The sequence below is a fragment of the Narcine bancroftii genome, chromosome 6 (assembly GCF_036971445.1).
Source record: "Narcine bancroftii isolate sNarBan1 chromosome 6, sNarBan1.hap1, whole genome shotgun sequence".
Lineage (NCBI taxonomy): Eukaryota > Metazoa > Chordata > Chondrichthyes > Torpediniformes > Narcinidae > Narcine > Narcine bancroftii.
Genome location: NC_091474.1, coordinates 228,839,894 through 228,857,517, shown reverse-complemented (window position 1 = coordinate 228,857,517; position 17,624 = coordinate 228,839,894). Strand labels below are relative to the sequence as shown.

The 17,624-nt window shown below is 44.9% G+C and overlaps 1 protein-coding gene across 9 annotated transcripts in view; it reads left to right on the top strand.

Annotated features, from left to right (window-relative positions):
* Nucleotides 1-17,624, top strand: part of LOC138737113 (tyrosine-protein kinase Fyn) — a 253,161-nt gene that overhangs the window by 4,166 nt on the left and 231,371 nt on the right. For 5 of the 9 annotated variants that reach the window (XM_069887636.1, XM_069887634.1, XM_069887643.1 and 2 more), the window contains exon 2: nucleotides 6,441-6,528. The exons of 2 other annotated variants lie outside the window; for them this stretch is intronic. The gene's annotated coding sequence lies outside the window, so the exon portion shown is untranslated. Of the gene's footprint in view, nucleotides 1-6,440; nucleotides 6,546-12,551; nucleotides 12,575-17,624 lie in introns of all 9 variants that reach the window. 2 more of the 9 variants (XM_069887638.1, XM_069887640.1) reach the window with 2 other exon arrangements.

The window sequence follows — 17,624 nt, the reverse complement described above, 5'->3', positions numbered from 1 at the left end:
TCAGTCTTGCATTGTGAGAGATTTGCTCTGTTATCAGTATATTTTTTACATTATTTTTTTTAGAGATACAGCACAGTAACAGGCTCTTCCTGCCCATGCCACTCCAATACACCAATTAACCTACTAACCCCATACATCTTTGGAAAGTGGAAGGAAACTGGAGCAGTCAGAGGAAATCCATGCAGACACAGGGACAATGTAAAAACTCCTTGCAGACAGCGCGGGATTCAAACCTGGGCTGCTGGCGCTGTAATAGCCTTATGCTAACCTTGCTGCACCCCACCCCCCCACCCAACCACCTTTGTGAAGTGTTATATCGTTAAACTCTCTTTTTAAACACAAAATAGGGATGATGCTTTGTTGTTGCACTGAGCTGAACCAGAAGTTATTCTGAGCTGTGCCCCAACTAGTCCTGGTTCCCATCAGCTATGTTCTGACATGGTGTCATGGTTTTAAATTTTAAAAATCTCTAATTGTCTCTTGACCTCTCGCACCTCCTATCCTTTACCCTGTTACCCTTTGGGGTCTCCTCCCCATCTTCTTTCTCATTTTATGTGTTTTTCATCTTTGTCAGTCTTGATGAAGAGTCCTGACTTATTGTTGGCGGACTACTTCTACCCATGAATGCAGTCTGGCCTGAGTTCCTTTAGCAATTCTTTACTCAAGATTCCAACATCTGCAGCTTTGGTTTCTTTTCAAATTCTGATCCTTGTTTTCCAACCTTCTCCCCGCCCCCAGCCTTCTCTCTCTGAAGTCTGCTCCTAGCCCTGTCATCTCCCATTGTCGTCTCCTGCTCAGCCCTGAATGTAATCAATCCCCTATTGGACAGTCATGGCTTCAACCTCTGGAATCCCCACTCTACACCTTCACGCTTCTCTATCCCTCCATTTAAAAGCTAATGACTTTGACTAAGTCAGTGGTCCCAGGATCTATGTGTGTTTGTTTAAAATTTTGTTTGTGTGTGCTAGAATAAGGACGTATAGAATTATATTTTTTACAATTTCCACCCTATTAACCTACACCCCCGGTACGATTTGAACAGTGGAAGGAAAACCCACGCAGACAAACTCTTTACAGACAGTGCGGGATTCAAACCCCAGTCTGGTCCCGATCACTGGAGCTGTAAAGATGTCTGTAAAGATGTCGTGCTGACCACGACACCAACTGAGCTGCCCTATTTTACTGAATTGTGGGAGGAGAGGGAAGGAAATCCCTGGTCCTTTCCCTTTGAATTGTCAATCCAGAATGGGTTTATGACATGTTCAGCTGAAGTTTTGTTTTACAAATGGTAGAGATTTCAGGTTTGGATGAAAGGTCAGCTGTTTACTGCAGTCTGGCAACTGGAGGACTGGCTGAAGCCACGAGTGGAATTTAGTGAAAAATTATCTGGAAGTGTAATGTGGTTTGTTGCTGTCTGCAGTTTTGTGATTCTGTTTTCTGAATGATATGGAAGTGATGGGGGTGGATGGTGCAAAGGGAAGAATTAGTGCAGCTGCTATCTCATGACATCAACAACCTGGGTTCATTTCTGATGTCCGGTGCTGTCAGTCACCAATCACATACCCATAACTCTTATTTTTCTTGCATCCATGTGCATATCTCTATTGTATCAGTTTCCACCACCATCCCTGGCAATGCATTCCAGGAACCCACCTCTCTATAAACCAAAAAAAAGTCCTGTCTCTGACATCTTCCTAAACTTGCCTCTACTCGCCTTAAACAGATGTCCACTGGTATTTGTTATTGTTTCTGACCACATTCAAAGATGTGGATTGGTCTTCGTAAGTTGCAGTTGATGTAAATGTATGGTTGGGAGTGGCCTAGTATTAGTGCAGATAGGTGCTCTGACATTTGAGCAAATGGGGGACTCAGTTGGTCAGGCAGCATCTTTGGGGTGAAATGTTCAGTCAACAAATCGGGTTGGAACCCTTCATTGAGAAGTGGCGATATCAAATTAACATGAGGGTAGGGAGGGGCTAGGAGGACATAGAACATTGGACAGAAGGTTGGAGGGGTCGATAGGGATGGATTAGAAGGAAGAATAAGAACAGTTATTGGTAAAGAAATAGAAACCATGGAACTGGCGAGAGATGGAGGTTACCTAACATTGAAGTGTGTTATGGAGTGTATAGAGCTCCAAGGATGGTCTATGTACATCTGGGACCTGGAATGACCGATTCAGAGTCGTTCCTCACCCACTTCCTTCTCATGTCCTCTTCCTCAGTCTTTAAAGGGTGAGTTTCAACTTTGGTCTTGGTCATCTGACAAGAGTTTACTGATAGACTTGAGGTGCATAAGTGTGAGTCACCATCATGTGAAAGTTTCTTTTAACCCAGGATAGTCAGTTCAATGCAGCAGAAGTTAATAATTGCATCTGGAGGTTTGTGTGTGGTGGGGCGGGGGTGGGGGGGGGGGGGGCGGTGGGGCAGGCAGTATGGGGACATGCCAGTTTTAATCTTGCTCATGTGCCCCATGCTTGGATGCCAATGTGTGTTAACATTAATCATAAAGGCACTGCAGATGTTGGAATCTGAAGCCAAAAAAAAAACCAATCTGCTGGAGGAACTCAGCAGTTTGAGAGGCATCAGTGGGAGAAAAAGAATGGCTGATGCTTTTGTTCAGAGCCCTTCATGGAGACTGAGTGCAGAAGTGAGACTGCCAGTCTAATGAAGATGGGGTGGAGAGCACAGACAGGCCCTGTTCGGATGCCGTGGGCCGATTCACACCGCGTGGGCTTTGCTCACCAGTCTTGGCTTGAAAAGCAGCCCATTTTAAAACCGTGATCCAGGAAAGTGGCGTCTGTTCCGCAGCTCCTTCCACTCTCCTGCTAATCTCGCTAGCCCTGACAAAACCGGATTCCCTGCATCCTTGATGTACCAAACACTGCAACAAGTCTCAGACGACACCGTGTCATTACTGTGCCATCTGCATCCATATCTGTAATCAGCGCAATCCTACCTCGGCAGTGTCCATTCCTTCCCTCGGATGGGCCTGTTCCAGCCCTCTGCTAGTTGGTCTGGCACACTCTAGCTTCTCTTTGTATCCTTATTCACACTTTCTCTTCTCCCCCTCCCCCACCAAACGCTGCCTCTTGCTGACTTGTTTGTGTTCCTAGTTAATTACACACCCACTTTAAACCTCTCTCCTGTTTCCAACCCCCTTCTCCGAACTCAGCCCTCCTTAATTTGGTCATCTCCTCCAGCCCTAACGGACCCCTGGGAAATCTGCGCTCTTCCAGTCGATCTTCTCAGTCATCCTTGAATTTAATCACAGTGCCCTTTTGATGCTGCTGTACCCCAGTCATTGAAATTGCCCTCCAATCCTGTCTTTTGTAGACTCACTGCTGACCAAGTAGTTCTCTGCCTGATTTATCTTGTACATGAAGGGCTGAGGCCCGAGACGTTGGCTGCCGTGTACTTCTGATGGATGCTGTATGACCTGCTGAGTTTCTCCAGCACACTTGCGTATTGCACTTGACCCCAGCATCTGCATGCTTTCTTGTTTAACTCGGGTTTTTGTGCTTTTGTGAAGTATTGTGGGGTGTTTGGCTGTGTCTATGTAAAAAATAAATACAGCTTTCACTCCTGCTATTTTATCATCTTTCATTTGTCACAATCCTTTCACACAGTTGTTTCAAATCGAAATATGAACCCTGGCTAACTTTGCATCATGCACATCTTGAACCCTTTCCGTGTCGGTGATATTTGCACCAGAAGTGCACCCCACACATTTCAGTTGAGAGAAAATCATCCACGGTAACTTGTAAACGTACAACCCAGATGCTCTTATCAGAGTCCTGTGGTCTTTGACTTGTTGCTAATTACTGGTACAGGATGTGGGTTTAAATTAGATGTAACGGAGTTTCATAGATGCAGGATTTAGTATGTGAAGGCTCCTCAGCCTCCAGCACTGTGGCAGGAACTTCTTCCTTCCCTCTTTGTGCCAGTTGGGGAATACTCATTCCTAGGGTGCAGCGAGCTTGCACAAGGATGTGCACTGCCTGCCAATGGTATCACCCCAGTGTTTTGGGTTGTTTGGTTTCTTGTGTCTTGCTAATGGCAGGCTGGGTTTTTTTTCCTGGTCACGTTTGCATTTCAGCCAGTGGAACGTTTGAGCCTTGGTTGTCATGAACCAGAAATGAAGGGCAATCACATGCTAAAAGTATTTGAATTTTGAAACAAGCTTGGGTTGTCCTCTTCATTCTTCCTCCTCTATTCCTAACCCCACTGCGTTTTGTAGAAGAGAAAAACCAAATATTTTTTTAACTTGTAATTCTGTTTCCTTGTTTTTCTCTCTCCGTGTAACAAGTGATTTTAATGCTCAAAACTTAAAGGTGTAAGAGGACAGGCTCATCTCTCGCAGAGGAATTATTATTGTGAAAAAAAAAAATCCTTTTGGTGATCTACTGAGGCTTCTCCAGATAAACCTGTTAACACACAGATCCAGGAACAGTTGACCTGTTTGGCTTTGTTAAGAAGGCATGGAATCTGTTGGCTTTCCCTGGTCGGGGCAGGTTGAGCTCCATAGCTTTGCGGTAATGTTGCAGCTCAATAATACTCTGGTTAGACCACACAGTGTGGTCGCCTGCGTAAGGATGTAGATACTTTAGAGAGAGTGCAGAGGGAATGTTGCCTGGATTATGGAACATGTCATGTGAAGCAAGGTTGACAGAATTAGGGCTTTTCTCTTTGGGGTGGAGAAGGATGAGAGGTGACTTAATAGAGGTATACAAAATTGGGGGGCTTAGATGGGGTATACAGCCAGTGCCTTTTTCCTGGGGCAACAATGGCAAATAGCAGAAGATATCTGTTCAAGGCGAATGGAGGGGAGTTTAGGGAAAATGTCACAGGCAGAGTTGTGGGTGCCTGGAATGCATTGTCAGGGCTGGTGGTGAAGGCTGGTACAATAGGGACATTCATAACACTCTCAGACAGGCTCATGGATGTAATATTTAAAAAAAAAGGGTTATAGGTATGAGCTAGGGAAATGTTCCACCTCATTGTTGGATGAAGGGCCTGTACTGTGCTGTAATATTCTGTCTTGGTTAGTTTGGATAGAATTTCATTTTTGTTTCAATAAGGTACTTGGAGATATCATCCGAAAGTATTTAAACCTAGTTATGACAAAATCTTGGGCCAGAGGTGGGATTTAAGATGTGCTTCAAGTCCTCGAGTGCACAGGGTGCAAGGAAAATAAATGGGGAAATGGGATTGGAGATGGCTTAGCATAGGCTTGATGGGGTGAAAAGCCTCTGTGTCATATGCGGAATATTTGGATTGTGAAGCACTAGTCCAGTCCACATCTGGCGAAGTCTGCATCCCATTTTGTGGCTCACGGGAGATAACACCCTGAGCAAACAATCGCCACTTTAAGGTGCTCGGATGCAGATAATGCGTCAGCAGACGCGGCTGGGGGAGTGCAGCTGGGACGTTCAGGTGGCTGCAGAGAAGACTCCTTTCTGTCACCTGAACGTGCCGGCTGAAGGAGAGCCGGGTCTGAGCGAACACCGGCTCCTGTGGGCTGTGGCCGTAATCCCACTGCTGCTTTCAGGTGCAAAGGGGGATTCTCAGAGCCGGAGATTATGCCTACAGGAGGAGGGTTAAGTAAGTTCTCCTCCTGGCCAGGTTCTCCACTTTCAGATGGCCTCCCGACAGCTGCATAGGGGTAGAATAGGCGGCTTTACATCGGGGTATTTTGGCCACCTAAAAGTGCCAATGAGGAACTGGAGGGATTCAGCATCTGTGGAGAGAAATGGTCACTGTTTTGGGATGGGTCCTATGCTGTTGACTGACCATTTCTCTCCATGGATGATAGCTGAGCTGCTGAGTCTCTCCAGCTTCTCATTGTTTGCTCAAGATTCAAGTATCTCCTGTTCTTCTTTCTCTAATGACCAAGATCCTGTTTAACACTCCAGTGCTTGCCTCCATTGACTTGCTGGGTGTCGATGATGATTCTTCAAAGAAGCTTGTTGGTTGTAAAATGCTTTGGGATACAGGCTTGAGAAGCTCGACTTGAAAGAGAGTTTTTCTTTCTTTCCCCCCCCCCCCCCCCACCCCACCACATTTGTCTTGCGTCACTCACTTCGTCAAACCGTTTAGAAACGACTGTATTTGTGGCCTATTCTCAAACTTGCACTGGCGTACCTTTTAGTTCTTCGGCCTGGAAAGGCCCAACTAGTTCCAACAGAAGAGCTGCATTGGGACTAATGTCCCAGTACAATGAGGTGAAAGAGCAGGAGTGAGCCAGGGGCCGGCAGGTAAAGGTGATACAGGGTTGGTGGGCAGATGCAGCCAGGAGATAGTCTCCATTGCTCTCTCCACCTCTTCCCTCCATCTGCACATCCACCCTACTCATCTTCCATCATGGATGTCTCTCCTTTACACCCTGTTCTGGTGCCAGGTCTTGACCCAACAATGACAACCATCTCTTTCCATTCACAGATGCTGCTTGAGAGGCCTAGATAGGGTGGACTACCATCACCTCATCCCCAGGGCAACAGTAGCAAACACCAGAGGACAGCTGTATAAGGTGAGGGGATGTCGGGGGTAAGTTTTACTTACACAGAGTGTAGTGGGTGCCTGGAATGCATTGCCAGGGTTGATGATGGAGGCTGGTACCATAAGGACAGGCACATGGATGCAAGGTTGGGAAGGCTTAGTTTGATTAGGTTTATGTAGTTTGGCACAACATTGTGTGCCAAAGGGCCTTGCACTGTGCTCGGTTTCTCCAGCAGTTCTTTTTTGTTTGTCTCCAGATTCCTGTGGCTTTGTAAGTCTTCAGTGATTTGTTTGTTACTGTTGTTGGGTTGGATTGAACTCTGCTCTTTGTTAAATAAATGAGCAAATGCTTGTGAATTTAGAAATCAATACATCTATTTGTTTTAAAATAATGCACCATAACATGTTGTTTAGTGCTGGGGTATGCTGCGTTGGGTCAGGATTCTGGATGCCAGTGGTCAGGTATCAGAAAATAATGTTAAGTGGTCTGGTACAAGTTCCATTCAGATTGGTCTTCAGGTCTGATTTGGTTCTATCAATTATCCATGAGTAGATTTCTTTGTGTCTATTCCCTTAAGAATCACTGAATTAACAACCTCCTCCCTCTGTTATCCCTCTCCGCCGAAAACAGCCCCAGACTCTTCACTCTCCCTTCATTGCTTCCATTTTTCCATTTGCAAAATATACTAATACTTATTGGCTGAACAATGTATGGCCTTGTCATGTCAAAATGTGGAGGAGCTGAGTAGCAGCAGTGACCTTGATCTGTTTTGCAAAGTAGCAAATTTGTTTCAAATTCTGCTCTAGGATATTATGACTTTTATCAGATGAAATGACTATTTAATCTCAGTGACTGGAAAGTTATTCTGGAGATGAGTAAGGAATGTTATATAGACTGATTTAAACAGTGCTTTCAATTCAAATGCATGTTGATGTGTATGATCTTTGTTTGCCACTTTCTGTGGTAGGGGCTACAATATTTCAAAGTGCTGGAGAATTCTAGGTTCTTTTATTGTTATGTAATATTACATAAAATTGTATTTAGTCTGCCATATAATCATTCATCATCAAGAGAAATTGCCCAGCGCTCCTTCCAGTCGGAAAAGGAGAAGCAAATGAGAGTCCTTTTAGAACCAGAGTGTCCGTGGATTTGACTTCAGCACTCCCGTAACCTCTGCAGCCGCAGACTCCAGTAATAATTGGGTCGAGAGCAGTGATTCTCAACTTTTTTCTTTCCACTCACATCCCACGTTAAGCAATCCCTGTGCCATCGGTGCTCTGTGATTAGTAAGGGATTACTTAAGGTGGGATGTGAGTGGGAAGGGAAGGTTGAGAATCACTGCTCTAGACCCAATAGTTACTGAAATATTTTGTTTGAGAAAAATTGTCATTGACCCATTTCCTTTGGAGTTATGAAACTGTGCACATAACGAGTCCAGTAGGGACGATTAAAACAGTGGTTTTCAAATTTTTTCTTTCCACTCACTTACCACTTTAAACAGTCCCTTACACTGAGCACCGATGGCATAGGGGATACTTGGTGGAAAGAAAAGGGTTGTGAAGCACTGGTTCAAACCATCAGCAACCCGAACTCCAGTTCCAAACCTCTGACGTGATCAGAAAGCCTTAAACACCAGAGTCCCCTTGGGGGGGGGGGGGGAGGCCTCTCCCACCCCCCCCCCCCACCCCCGGCACCCTCCTGGTTCCATTATATAGCCATATAACAATTTACAGTACGGAAACAGGCCATATCAACCCTTCAACCAATTTCCAGCATTTGGCAGCCTGGTGTAAATACTTTGGCCACAAGTCGCCCACATCCTGTGTGGGTTCCTCGCATCTAGTTGTCACAGCCTATTTACTTTATACTCAATAGTTTTATACACCTTGACCCTGACTTCCCTCATTCTAAAGAAAATGACCTTTTTTTATGATACAATGTGACAGGGTTTAAGATGTTGATGTATCCATGAGATTCATGCTGAGGGGTTGCTGAACAATCCATTCTGCTGGCTTGTGGTGTTGTAGATCACGGTTGAGGATTTGGAGCCCCACCCCTCCCCCGAGAAAGTTGAGTCCTGTACTGGGGCTCCATCTTTAAAACCGCAGGAGTGTGCCTTCACCAGTTGTATAATGTTGATGACTGGCTCTCCTCCACGTATCTAATATTGGCAGTGGTTGATACACATGAAAAAGAAGAGGAGGCCATTTTGGACATGCAGTACAGTAACAGGCCCTCCCAGCTCACAAGCCCATGCTGCCCAAACTCGCCGTTTAACCTACAAACCCTCTATGCTTTTGGAAGGTGGGAGGCACCCGTAGGAAGCCGACGCAGACACGGGGAGAACTTGCAAACTCCTTACAGATAGCACTGGTTTTGAAGCCAAGCCATTGGTTCAGTAATAGTGTGCTAAACTGTTCAATATTCATGGTGATTAAGCCTGATCATCCTCTTCACTGCCCTGTACCTATCTTCTCCTATTGCTTGAATGTTACTCCACTATGAAAAACATCTGCTTCCTATTTGAACAGATTTTATGATTTGGCCTCCGCTGCTCTCCATGGTAGAAAATTCCACCCTCTGGGTGAAGAAATTCTTCCTGACTGTTCTTAAATGCTGTGCCTTGTATCCTGAAGCTGTGAATCATCACCCCACCCCCACAAACGTCTGGTTCCTCCATCCATTGGGAATGTCCTTCCTCTATTTGGAAACTTGATGACTAGTCCATAGATCTCTCAATGTTGCCAAGGAAGTTGATAGGGTGGTATATGCTGTTGGCCTTTGTTAGTCGAGGGGATTTGTTACAAGAGCTGTGAGGTAATGATGCAGCTTTATAAAACTCGGGTGAGACCACACTTAGAATATTGCGTTCAGTTTTAGTTACTTCATTACAGAAAAGAAATAGAAGCTTTAGAGAGGGTGCAGAGGAGATTACCAAGATATCGCCTGGATTGGAGAATGTCATTTGAGCTAGGGTTTTTCTCTTTGGAGCGAAGAAGGATGAGAGGTGACTTAATAGAGGTATACAAGATTGAGATGCTTAGATAAGGTGGCCAGGAGGCACCTTTTCCTTGGGGCGGTAATAGGAAATACCAGAGGACGAATGTTTAAGGTGAGCGAAGGAAAGATCAGAGGTAATTTTTTTTTTACATACAGTGGTGGGTGCCTGGAATGCATTGCTGGGGGTGGTGGTGGAGGCTAGTACAATAGGGGCACCCAAAAGACTCTTGATAGGCACATGGATGCAAGAAAAAAAAATAGGGCTATATGGGTGTCTGCTAGGGAAAAAGATAGTTGTATTGGTTTAGATCGGTTGACACAACATTGTGGGCTGAAGTCCCTGTGCTGTAAATGTTCTATGTTCTGGAAGGACATGCTCCTTCTCATTGTTCTGGACTCCAGTGAATGTCACCCCAATCAACACAATTTCAACTTGAACATCTGTATCTGCAGCTATCCCCTGCTGACCTTGAACCCTGAAGTGGTTAAAAACTCTGCAGCTCTTCTATCCTAGTGAGCATAGAAGCGAGATGGGGCCCATTCAGCTCCTTGTGTTTGCTCTTCTATTCAATGAGATCATGGGAGATCTTTTATCTCGCCACCACTTCCCTGCACCAATTCAAGAGATTGCAGAAGAAGCAACTCAATGTGCAGAGTGGAGTCCTTGCACATGCTCAAATACAGTCCCTCAGACTTGATAGAATTTTTACTCTGCAGAGCTTAAAATTTCAAGGCCGGAGTGTTGCCAAGACCAGAACAATTGGTTTGAGGATCCAAGATAAAGTATATGCTGATTAAATGTCAGCTGTTGGTGTCAGGAGCTGAAATGCTTTTGTGCAAAGTAGCCTGTGAGTTGCAGTAGTGATTGAAGCAGAACTCTGTCAGCATCGGATACGAGAATTGAAGCAGGCCGGACCCATGAGGTTTGCACTGCTGCTTATGAGGGGAGATAACCGCAGGCTGGGTGACTGGGCTACCTTTTGTTGCTGTGTGTGATTTACTGTCTATGGAAATCTCAGTGCTGAATTGCCAAAAAAATCACCATCTGCTGTGAACAGTGAGAGACGCTGAAGCCCATGATAGTGAAAGCTCTGTTTCTAATGGATAAATGATCCACTGAAACATTTGTAAGTCTGATCACTCGTTTCCCAGCCTCGTTGCTCTAACAATTGAGTTTACCATTTACAGACCAAACTACTCTCCAGCCTGCTTGTTCCTTGTTCGATTCCTGACTCCTCCGTGTGTCTCTCTTTCTAGATCCACATTGTATAGTATGGAGCATATTCCTGCACAGTAACCAAAAAAAAATCCAGTGGCACAGAATGGATAATTTTTCTGGGCCACTTCCAGAAATTTGGTCACTTCCTGAAGTGAGTCACCCTTGTTACTGACCACATTGGAGTGAAGGGGAACCTTGATAGATGGATGTAAAATTGGGGCAGAGATGGGAGCATTTCAATTTAAACATTTAACATTTTTTTTCAAGCATAGTAGAAGCAGGTTCTGGCCCCTTAAACCTGTGCCACGCAAATGAGCCTACAACCCCGTACGTTTTGGAGAATGGGAGGGAACCGGATCACCCAGGGAAAACCCACGCAGACATTGGGGTGGGGAGGAATGTTCAAACTCCTCACAGACAGTGCCAAAGTCTTTATGGTAACAGTAACGCACTTGTTTAAGGAGATAGAAGACATTTTACTCTGGGTCTGGGAGAAAGCTTTTTCCCCCACAGTGGTTGATAACTGGAATGAACAGCCAAAGGAGGTGGTTGGGGGTCGGATTTAACCACTACACTAAGAAGCATTTGAAAAGAACTTCACATCAGGATCTTGATGAACTGGGAAAGTGAGCCATGGAATTTAACTCGTGCAAGTGGTAAACCAGGGCAGGGCTTGCAGGGTGAGCGAGAGGATCCCAGAGTGGTGCCAAACAAAGAGAACTGAGTGTACAAGTACATCGTTCTGAGGAGGTGGTGAAGAACTTGTTTCTCATTCTTTGTTTTACTGATGTTGTTTGATCCAAGTCCTCACAGGAGTGACTATCACTGACCACTCTAGAATCAATCATGTTTTACTGACTGATGCAGCATTAAAGGGGCTCTTTAATCTAGTCCCATATGTTCATAACCAACCCCAATCTTTAAGTCTTGTAGTTTTATGTCATTGTTCACATACCACTGACCCTCTGTGTTCCCAGGGCTGGGAGTGCAGGTTAATTGGGTGTAAATCGGGCAGCATGGACTCTTGGGCTGAAATGACCTCTTACCTCTTGTGTCTAAATTAAAAAAAAAATTAAAATGTTCTGGAGAGAGCCTTGAAATATCTTGAACTTAAAACTGGATTCGGCTGTCATGCTTCATGTTATTGTGGCGCAGAGGTCAGTGCATTGGTGAAAATTCACACCAGTCGCAGAACGTCTGGTGGAAACAGTTTTTGCTGGATTCAAATCCCCTTGAACAGTTGGGCCAGATCAAGACCTGCTCAAAAAAGCACATGCGAATGCATATTCTAGATTCTGGCACCCTTATCTATCAAAGATGGTTTTCTGAACGATCCCAACATGCAAAGACTAATAATCATTTAGAAAATGATTGAAAATTTTGTAAAATAGATAATTGTTTGAAAACTATAAATGAACATGTGATTCAATTAATATAAAGAAAGAAAAATTACATAATAGTACAAAAATGCAAATAGAAAGAAGAATAAAATAAGAGGAAATCTCCCACCCCAAGAAACAAGAAGGAAAGTAAAAGTAAGAAAAGAGAAAGAATAAGAGAAAGAAGATGGGCTTCACTTAAGATAAACCCCACTCCCAGCAAGGCACAAATAACCTGACTTATCTCGGGTCCTCAGTCCTGTGAGCATTGGTGGTGGGGGGGGGGGGTGGTATTGTTAGATTTACCCAATGTACCTTGGGTATAAATTCCATTTTTAAAAAATTACATCTTTATTATTGACATGCAGATCAATATTTGATTTATTTTGTTAATATTATGGATCTTTTTGATTATTCTTCATTTTGACTGTTGATTGGAAATTCGCGAAAGAAAGATGAAGAAAAAGGAAAACAAAAGGTAAACTCTATTAATTACAAAAAGTAAATTGCCAAGTAATTTTCCCTCCACAACTATTGCTCTCCATTTAAATGAGTAATCTGTGTTCCATTGGGATTGTTTACCATATTTTTACTTCTCCAGAGAAAGGGCAGCATGGTTAGGGCAATGCTGGAATAGCGCCAGTTATCAGAATCAGGGTTCGAATCCCACGCTATCTTTAAGGAGTTTGTATGTTTTCTGTGTCTGCGTGGGTTTTCCCTCGTGACTCTGGATTCTTCCCACCATTCAAAATGGACAGGGGGGGTGTAGGTTAATTGGGTGGGAGGGACTCATGGGCTGAAATGGTCTGTTACCATGCTGTTTGTCTAAATTTAAATTTTTTAAAAAAGTTCTGAGATACTGCGGAAATTCCTTGACTGGATTCCTGATACTAGGATTGGGGCTCAGGACAGGTAATGGTCTGAAGGTTGGCCACTTAGGGGACTGTTGAGACATTGTTTTTTTGAGTTTGAAGTTGTAAAACATGGATTGAGCTCCTCAACCCACTGTGCTCAATTTGCACCCGTCTCTAATGCAATTTTTGAGGACGTTGAGTCCTGGATCATACACGTCAAGATACAACTGTACTAGACACTAGTGAGATGGCACTTGGAAGTATTGTAAAAAAAAAATCATGAATACTGGAAGTACTTAGCAGGTCACTCAACATCCATAGGAGGTAAATGTGTATTAAACAATGTTTCGTACCTAACCAGCAACCAGAGGAAAGATGATATTAAGCTGAAAACAGTGCAGAAAAGATTTAGAAGAATGTTAGAAACTGGAGGGCTTGATTGTTGAGAGGATGAATAGGATGGGACCTTTCTCCCTGGAGTGTCGCAGGCTGAGGGTGTCCTTTTAGAACAATGTGGTTCTCAACCTTTTTCTTTCCAGTCACATACCACTTTAAGTAATCCCTGTTATGTCTCTGCATTACTTGGGAGGCTTCTTAAATAACTTTAAAGATGCAATATTCAAATAACAGAAGAGACTTCACTTAGTGATGTCTTCCACTATCTCAGGAAACTGTTCACACGCACATTTGCCCCAGAGTGGTGCACTACAGTGAGAAGGCTATATTCTTATGTGGTTACAAAGAAGTTCACATTATCCTGACTATATAACATCCCTCCTTCTCAAGATAGATAAAAATGTAGAGCTCTTTATCGCTTTCTTTCCAATGTAAGTTAATTAACTGAACTTGGACACTAATTTATTTACACAACTATTTTTAAATAGTTCTTATCAATATCGCCCTGGCGACAATATGTTCTTTCGCTGGATTTGGCTGTTGTGCTTCACCTGACAACTGCCGCGTCGCCGTTTCGATATTAGTGGTTGTGGTCTGTTCAGTTGATAGCTCACTTAATATTGGTGTTGCAGGCTTTCTGCTTCATCTTGTGTCGGCCAGATGTGAATTCTGTTCCTCCTCCAGCTGATTACCAGAGTCTGTCTCGACAATATATGATCTTGTGTCTCAGCTTCTCTGATGATCTTTGCTGAGGTCCATGTTTTCAACATCGGCTCTTAAATATGTACATGCTGCCCTCGAAAGAGATCTGGCAATGTTTGTGTCTTTGCTGTAATGCTGGCATCGTTCTTGAGTGTCAGCCCGTCTTCTGGTTTCCTTCTGGTCTTCTGGAGGGTGTACCTTGCTTGGCAGAGTTGTTTTATATCTCCTGCCATTTAGACATTCTGCCGTGGATTTCATGTCAGTCCTTAAAGGTATTGCTCGTAATGAAGAAGAGCTAGGTCTGGGTCTTCCTTTGTTTCACGACACTTAACTAGTGAGGGGTTTCACAGTTTGCACTTGTCTTTCAATGAACCCATGGCCTTTGGGGTAGTATGGGGATATGGGGATGATGTAGTGATAACAAACCCATACTCTACAGCCAGCTTCCTGAATTCTTGAGACGTGAACTGTGATCCATTGTCACATATTACTTGCTCGGATATTTCTTATTCAACAAGGCGCGCTCTCATTTATGAGATGATAGTTAACACTCTCATGTCTTTCACCCTTTTGACGAATGGAAACTTAGAGTAGTAGCAGGGTACTATTAAATACCACTCTTGATTCTCAGGGAACAAGTCTGCTCCCACTGTGTGCCATAGCCTGGCAGGTACTTCTGTGGAAATCATTTCCTCTTTTTGTTGTGTGTTTCTGTACTTTTGGCATATTTTCAGAGATCATTGCAACTCCTGGCAGCCATCCAGACCAAGAATTGCTGGTCTGTCTGCATCTACCAAATAGCTCTCCCTAGCTGCTTCATTATGGGTCCACCATAGGCTGTTAATGTGATATTTGCTGTTTCCAATGCACCGTCCTTTGGATACCCTTTTATTATATTCTTTGGGAACATCTGGTGGTTGAGTCTGAGTGGAAGGACGTTGCTAGATATCATAAGTTTGTTCTGGTTTGGCCTCTGTATTTGGATCCTTGTGTGCAACTCGCTTCTTTCTTTCATCTCACCAACATCTTAAGAAGGTGTATAGATTCTACGTCCAGTATCTGGGTGTCGGAGTCCTCATTGTTGTTTCCTTTTATGTGGTGGATCTTCTTGTCTTTATTCTTCACTGGTATTACTGTTTTCTTCATACCAGACTTGCACATCTTTGCCCAGTGACTTGCTTTACCATAGGCTCTACATTCAGAACCATATGTGGGACATTCATTTCGGTCATCGAAGGGGTGTTGTCCACTGCACTTCCTGCAGGTCTTGGGGGGTTTGCACTTTTCTGTTTGTGTTCTTTATAGCATCAATCCTTCCATCCCTTTGCTTCGAAGGCTCTGGCTGTGTCTATATCTTGGCCAGCTTCAGGCTATCCTTCCCTATAAGAGAATTTTGCACTTCGGGATGGGTACTCCTCCATATTAGTTGATCAACTACTTTTTCCTCTATATCCTTAAACCTGCACTTTGCAGCAACAATTTTTAGTCTAGTGAGGAAGTTATCAACAGTTTCATCAGTCTCTCGCATTAAGCCTTGAAATTCATGGTGTTTAATTCTATGATTAGACCTGGGTTCAAAGTGAGAAGTAAACTGCCAATATCTGCTCTGGATTATTTTTTTCCACCTCTGTAAACTCCCAGTTATTAAATAAGTCAAGGCCCCACTCCCCTGTCCAGAGAAGTATATAACTGACCTTCTCCTCTGCCGTTGGAGTTTTAAAATAGCTCTTGAATAGTAAATTGCACTTCTGCTGAAACTTTTTAAAGGACTGAACAATGTCTTCAGCCTCCCCGTCCATCACTGGGTGAACTGTTGTTGATCCAGCCATTCTTTCAGTAATGTTTTTTCATCTTCCCCTTCATATTTCAGTGACTTACAATCAATTGGATGGCTTTATTCTTGTTCTCTTATACCACTGCCACCACTTAGGCTTCTTAAATAGAGATGCAAGATTCAAATAACAGAAGAGACTTTACTTACTGATGTCTTCCACCATCTCAGGAAACTGTTCTCTCTCTTCCTCTCTTCCTCTCTCCCTCTCTCCCTCTCTCCCTCTCTCCCTCTCTCCCTCTCTTCCTCTCTCTCTCCCTCCCTCTCTCCCTCCCTCTCTCCCTCCCTCTCTCCCTCCCTCTCTCCCTCCCTCTCTCCCTCCCTCTCTCCCTCCCTCTCTCCCTCCCTCTCTCCCTCTCTCTCTCCCTCCCTCCCTCTCTCCCTCCCTCTCTCCCTCCCTCTCTCCTCCCTCTCTCCCTCCCTCTCTCCCTCCCTCTCTCCTCCCTCTCTCCTCCTCCCTCTCTCCCTCCCCCTCTCCCTCCCCCTCTCCCTCCTCCCTCCCCCTCTCCCTCCCCCTCCCCCTCCCCCTCCCCCTCCCCCTCCCCCTCCCCCTCTCCCTCCCCCTCCCCCTCTCCCCCTCCCCCTCCCCCCTCCCCCTCTCCCTCCCCCTCCCCCTCTCCCTCCCCCTCTCCCTCCCACTCTCCCTCCCCCTCTCCCTCCCCCTCTCCCTCCCCCTCTCCCTCCCCCTCTCCTCCCCCTCTCCCTCTCCCTCTCCCTCCCCTCTCCCTCTCCCTCTCCCTCTCCCTCTCCCTCCCCCTCTCCCTCCCCCTCTCCCTCCCCCTCTCCCTCCCCCTCTCCCTCCCCCTCTCCCTCCCCCTCTCCTCCCCCTCTCCCTCCCCCTCTCCCTCCCCCCTCTCTCCCCCCTCTCTCCCCCTCTCTCCCCCCTCTCTCCCCCCTCTCTCCCCCCTCTCTCCCCCCTCTCTCCCCCCTCTCTCCCCCCTCTCTCCCCCCTCTCTCCCCCTCTCTCCCCCCTCTCTCCCCTCTCTCCCCTCTCTCCCCCTCTCTCCCCCTCTCTCCCCCTCTCTCCCCCCTCTCTCCCCCCTCTCTCCCCCTCTCTCCCCCCTCTCTCCCCCCTCTCCCCCCCTCTCCCTCTCTCTCTCTCACTCTCACTCTGTGATTAGTAAGGGATGCTTAAGGTGGTATGTGGGTGGAAAGAAAATGTTTGAAAAGCACTATTTTAATTGTACCTCATTGACTCATTATGTGCACGGTTTCATAACTCCAAATGAAATGGGCCAATGTCAATTTTTCTCAAGCAAAATAACAGTAACATTTGTGTCTAGATGTCTAAAACTGGAGAGTGCAGGTTTAAGATAGAAGGGGAAAGAGGGAGATAAGTTTGAGGAAAGAGGAACCAGAGAAGAAATAGAGTGAGGGACAATTGTAGCATTTGGATAGGTTTGTGGATGAGAAAGGTTCATGGGGATATGGACCAATGTCCCTTTGTAGGTTAATGATTTGGATTGCAGAATACAGTAAATGGCTTTGTGGCAAGGTTTGCAGATGATGCAAAGATGGGTGGAGGGGCAGGTAGTGCTCTCAGGTAGATAACACTGGTCCATTAAATCACAGATGTATAGACTCAAGAACAGAGTCATTCGAGAATTAAACTCTGCCAATTAGTGTATTTTTTTCTGTTGTTTTTAAAGCTGTTCTTTTGTTTATTCTTTTTATATGTTCATGTATGTTGTATTTGTGTTCCGCGGGTTTCGTTTCTTTAAAGGAAAATTAGTTGTTTTATTTTG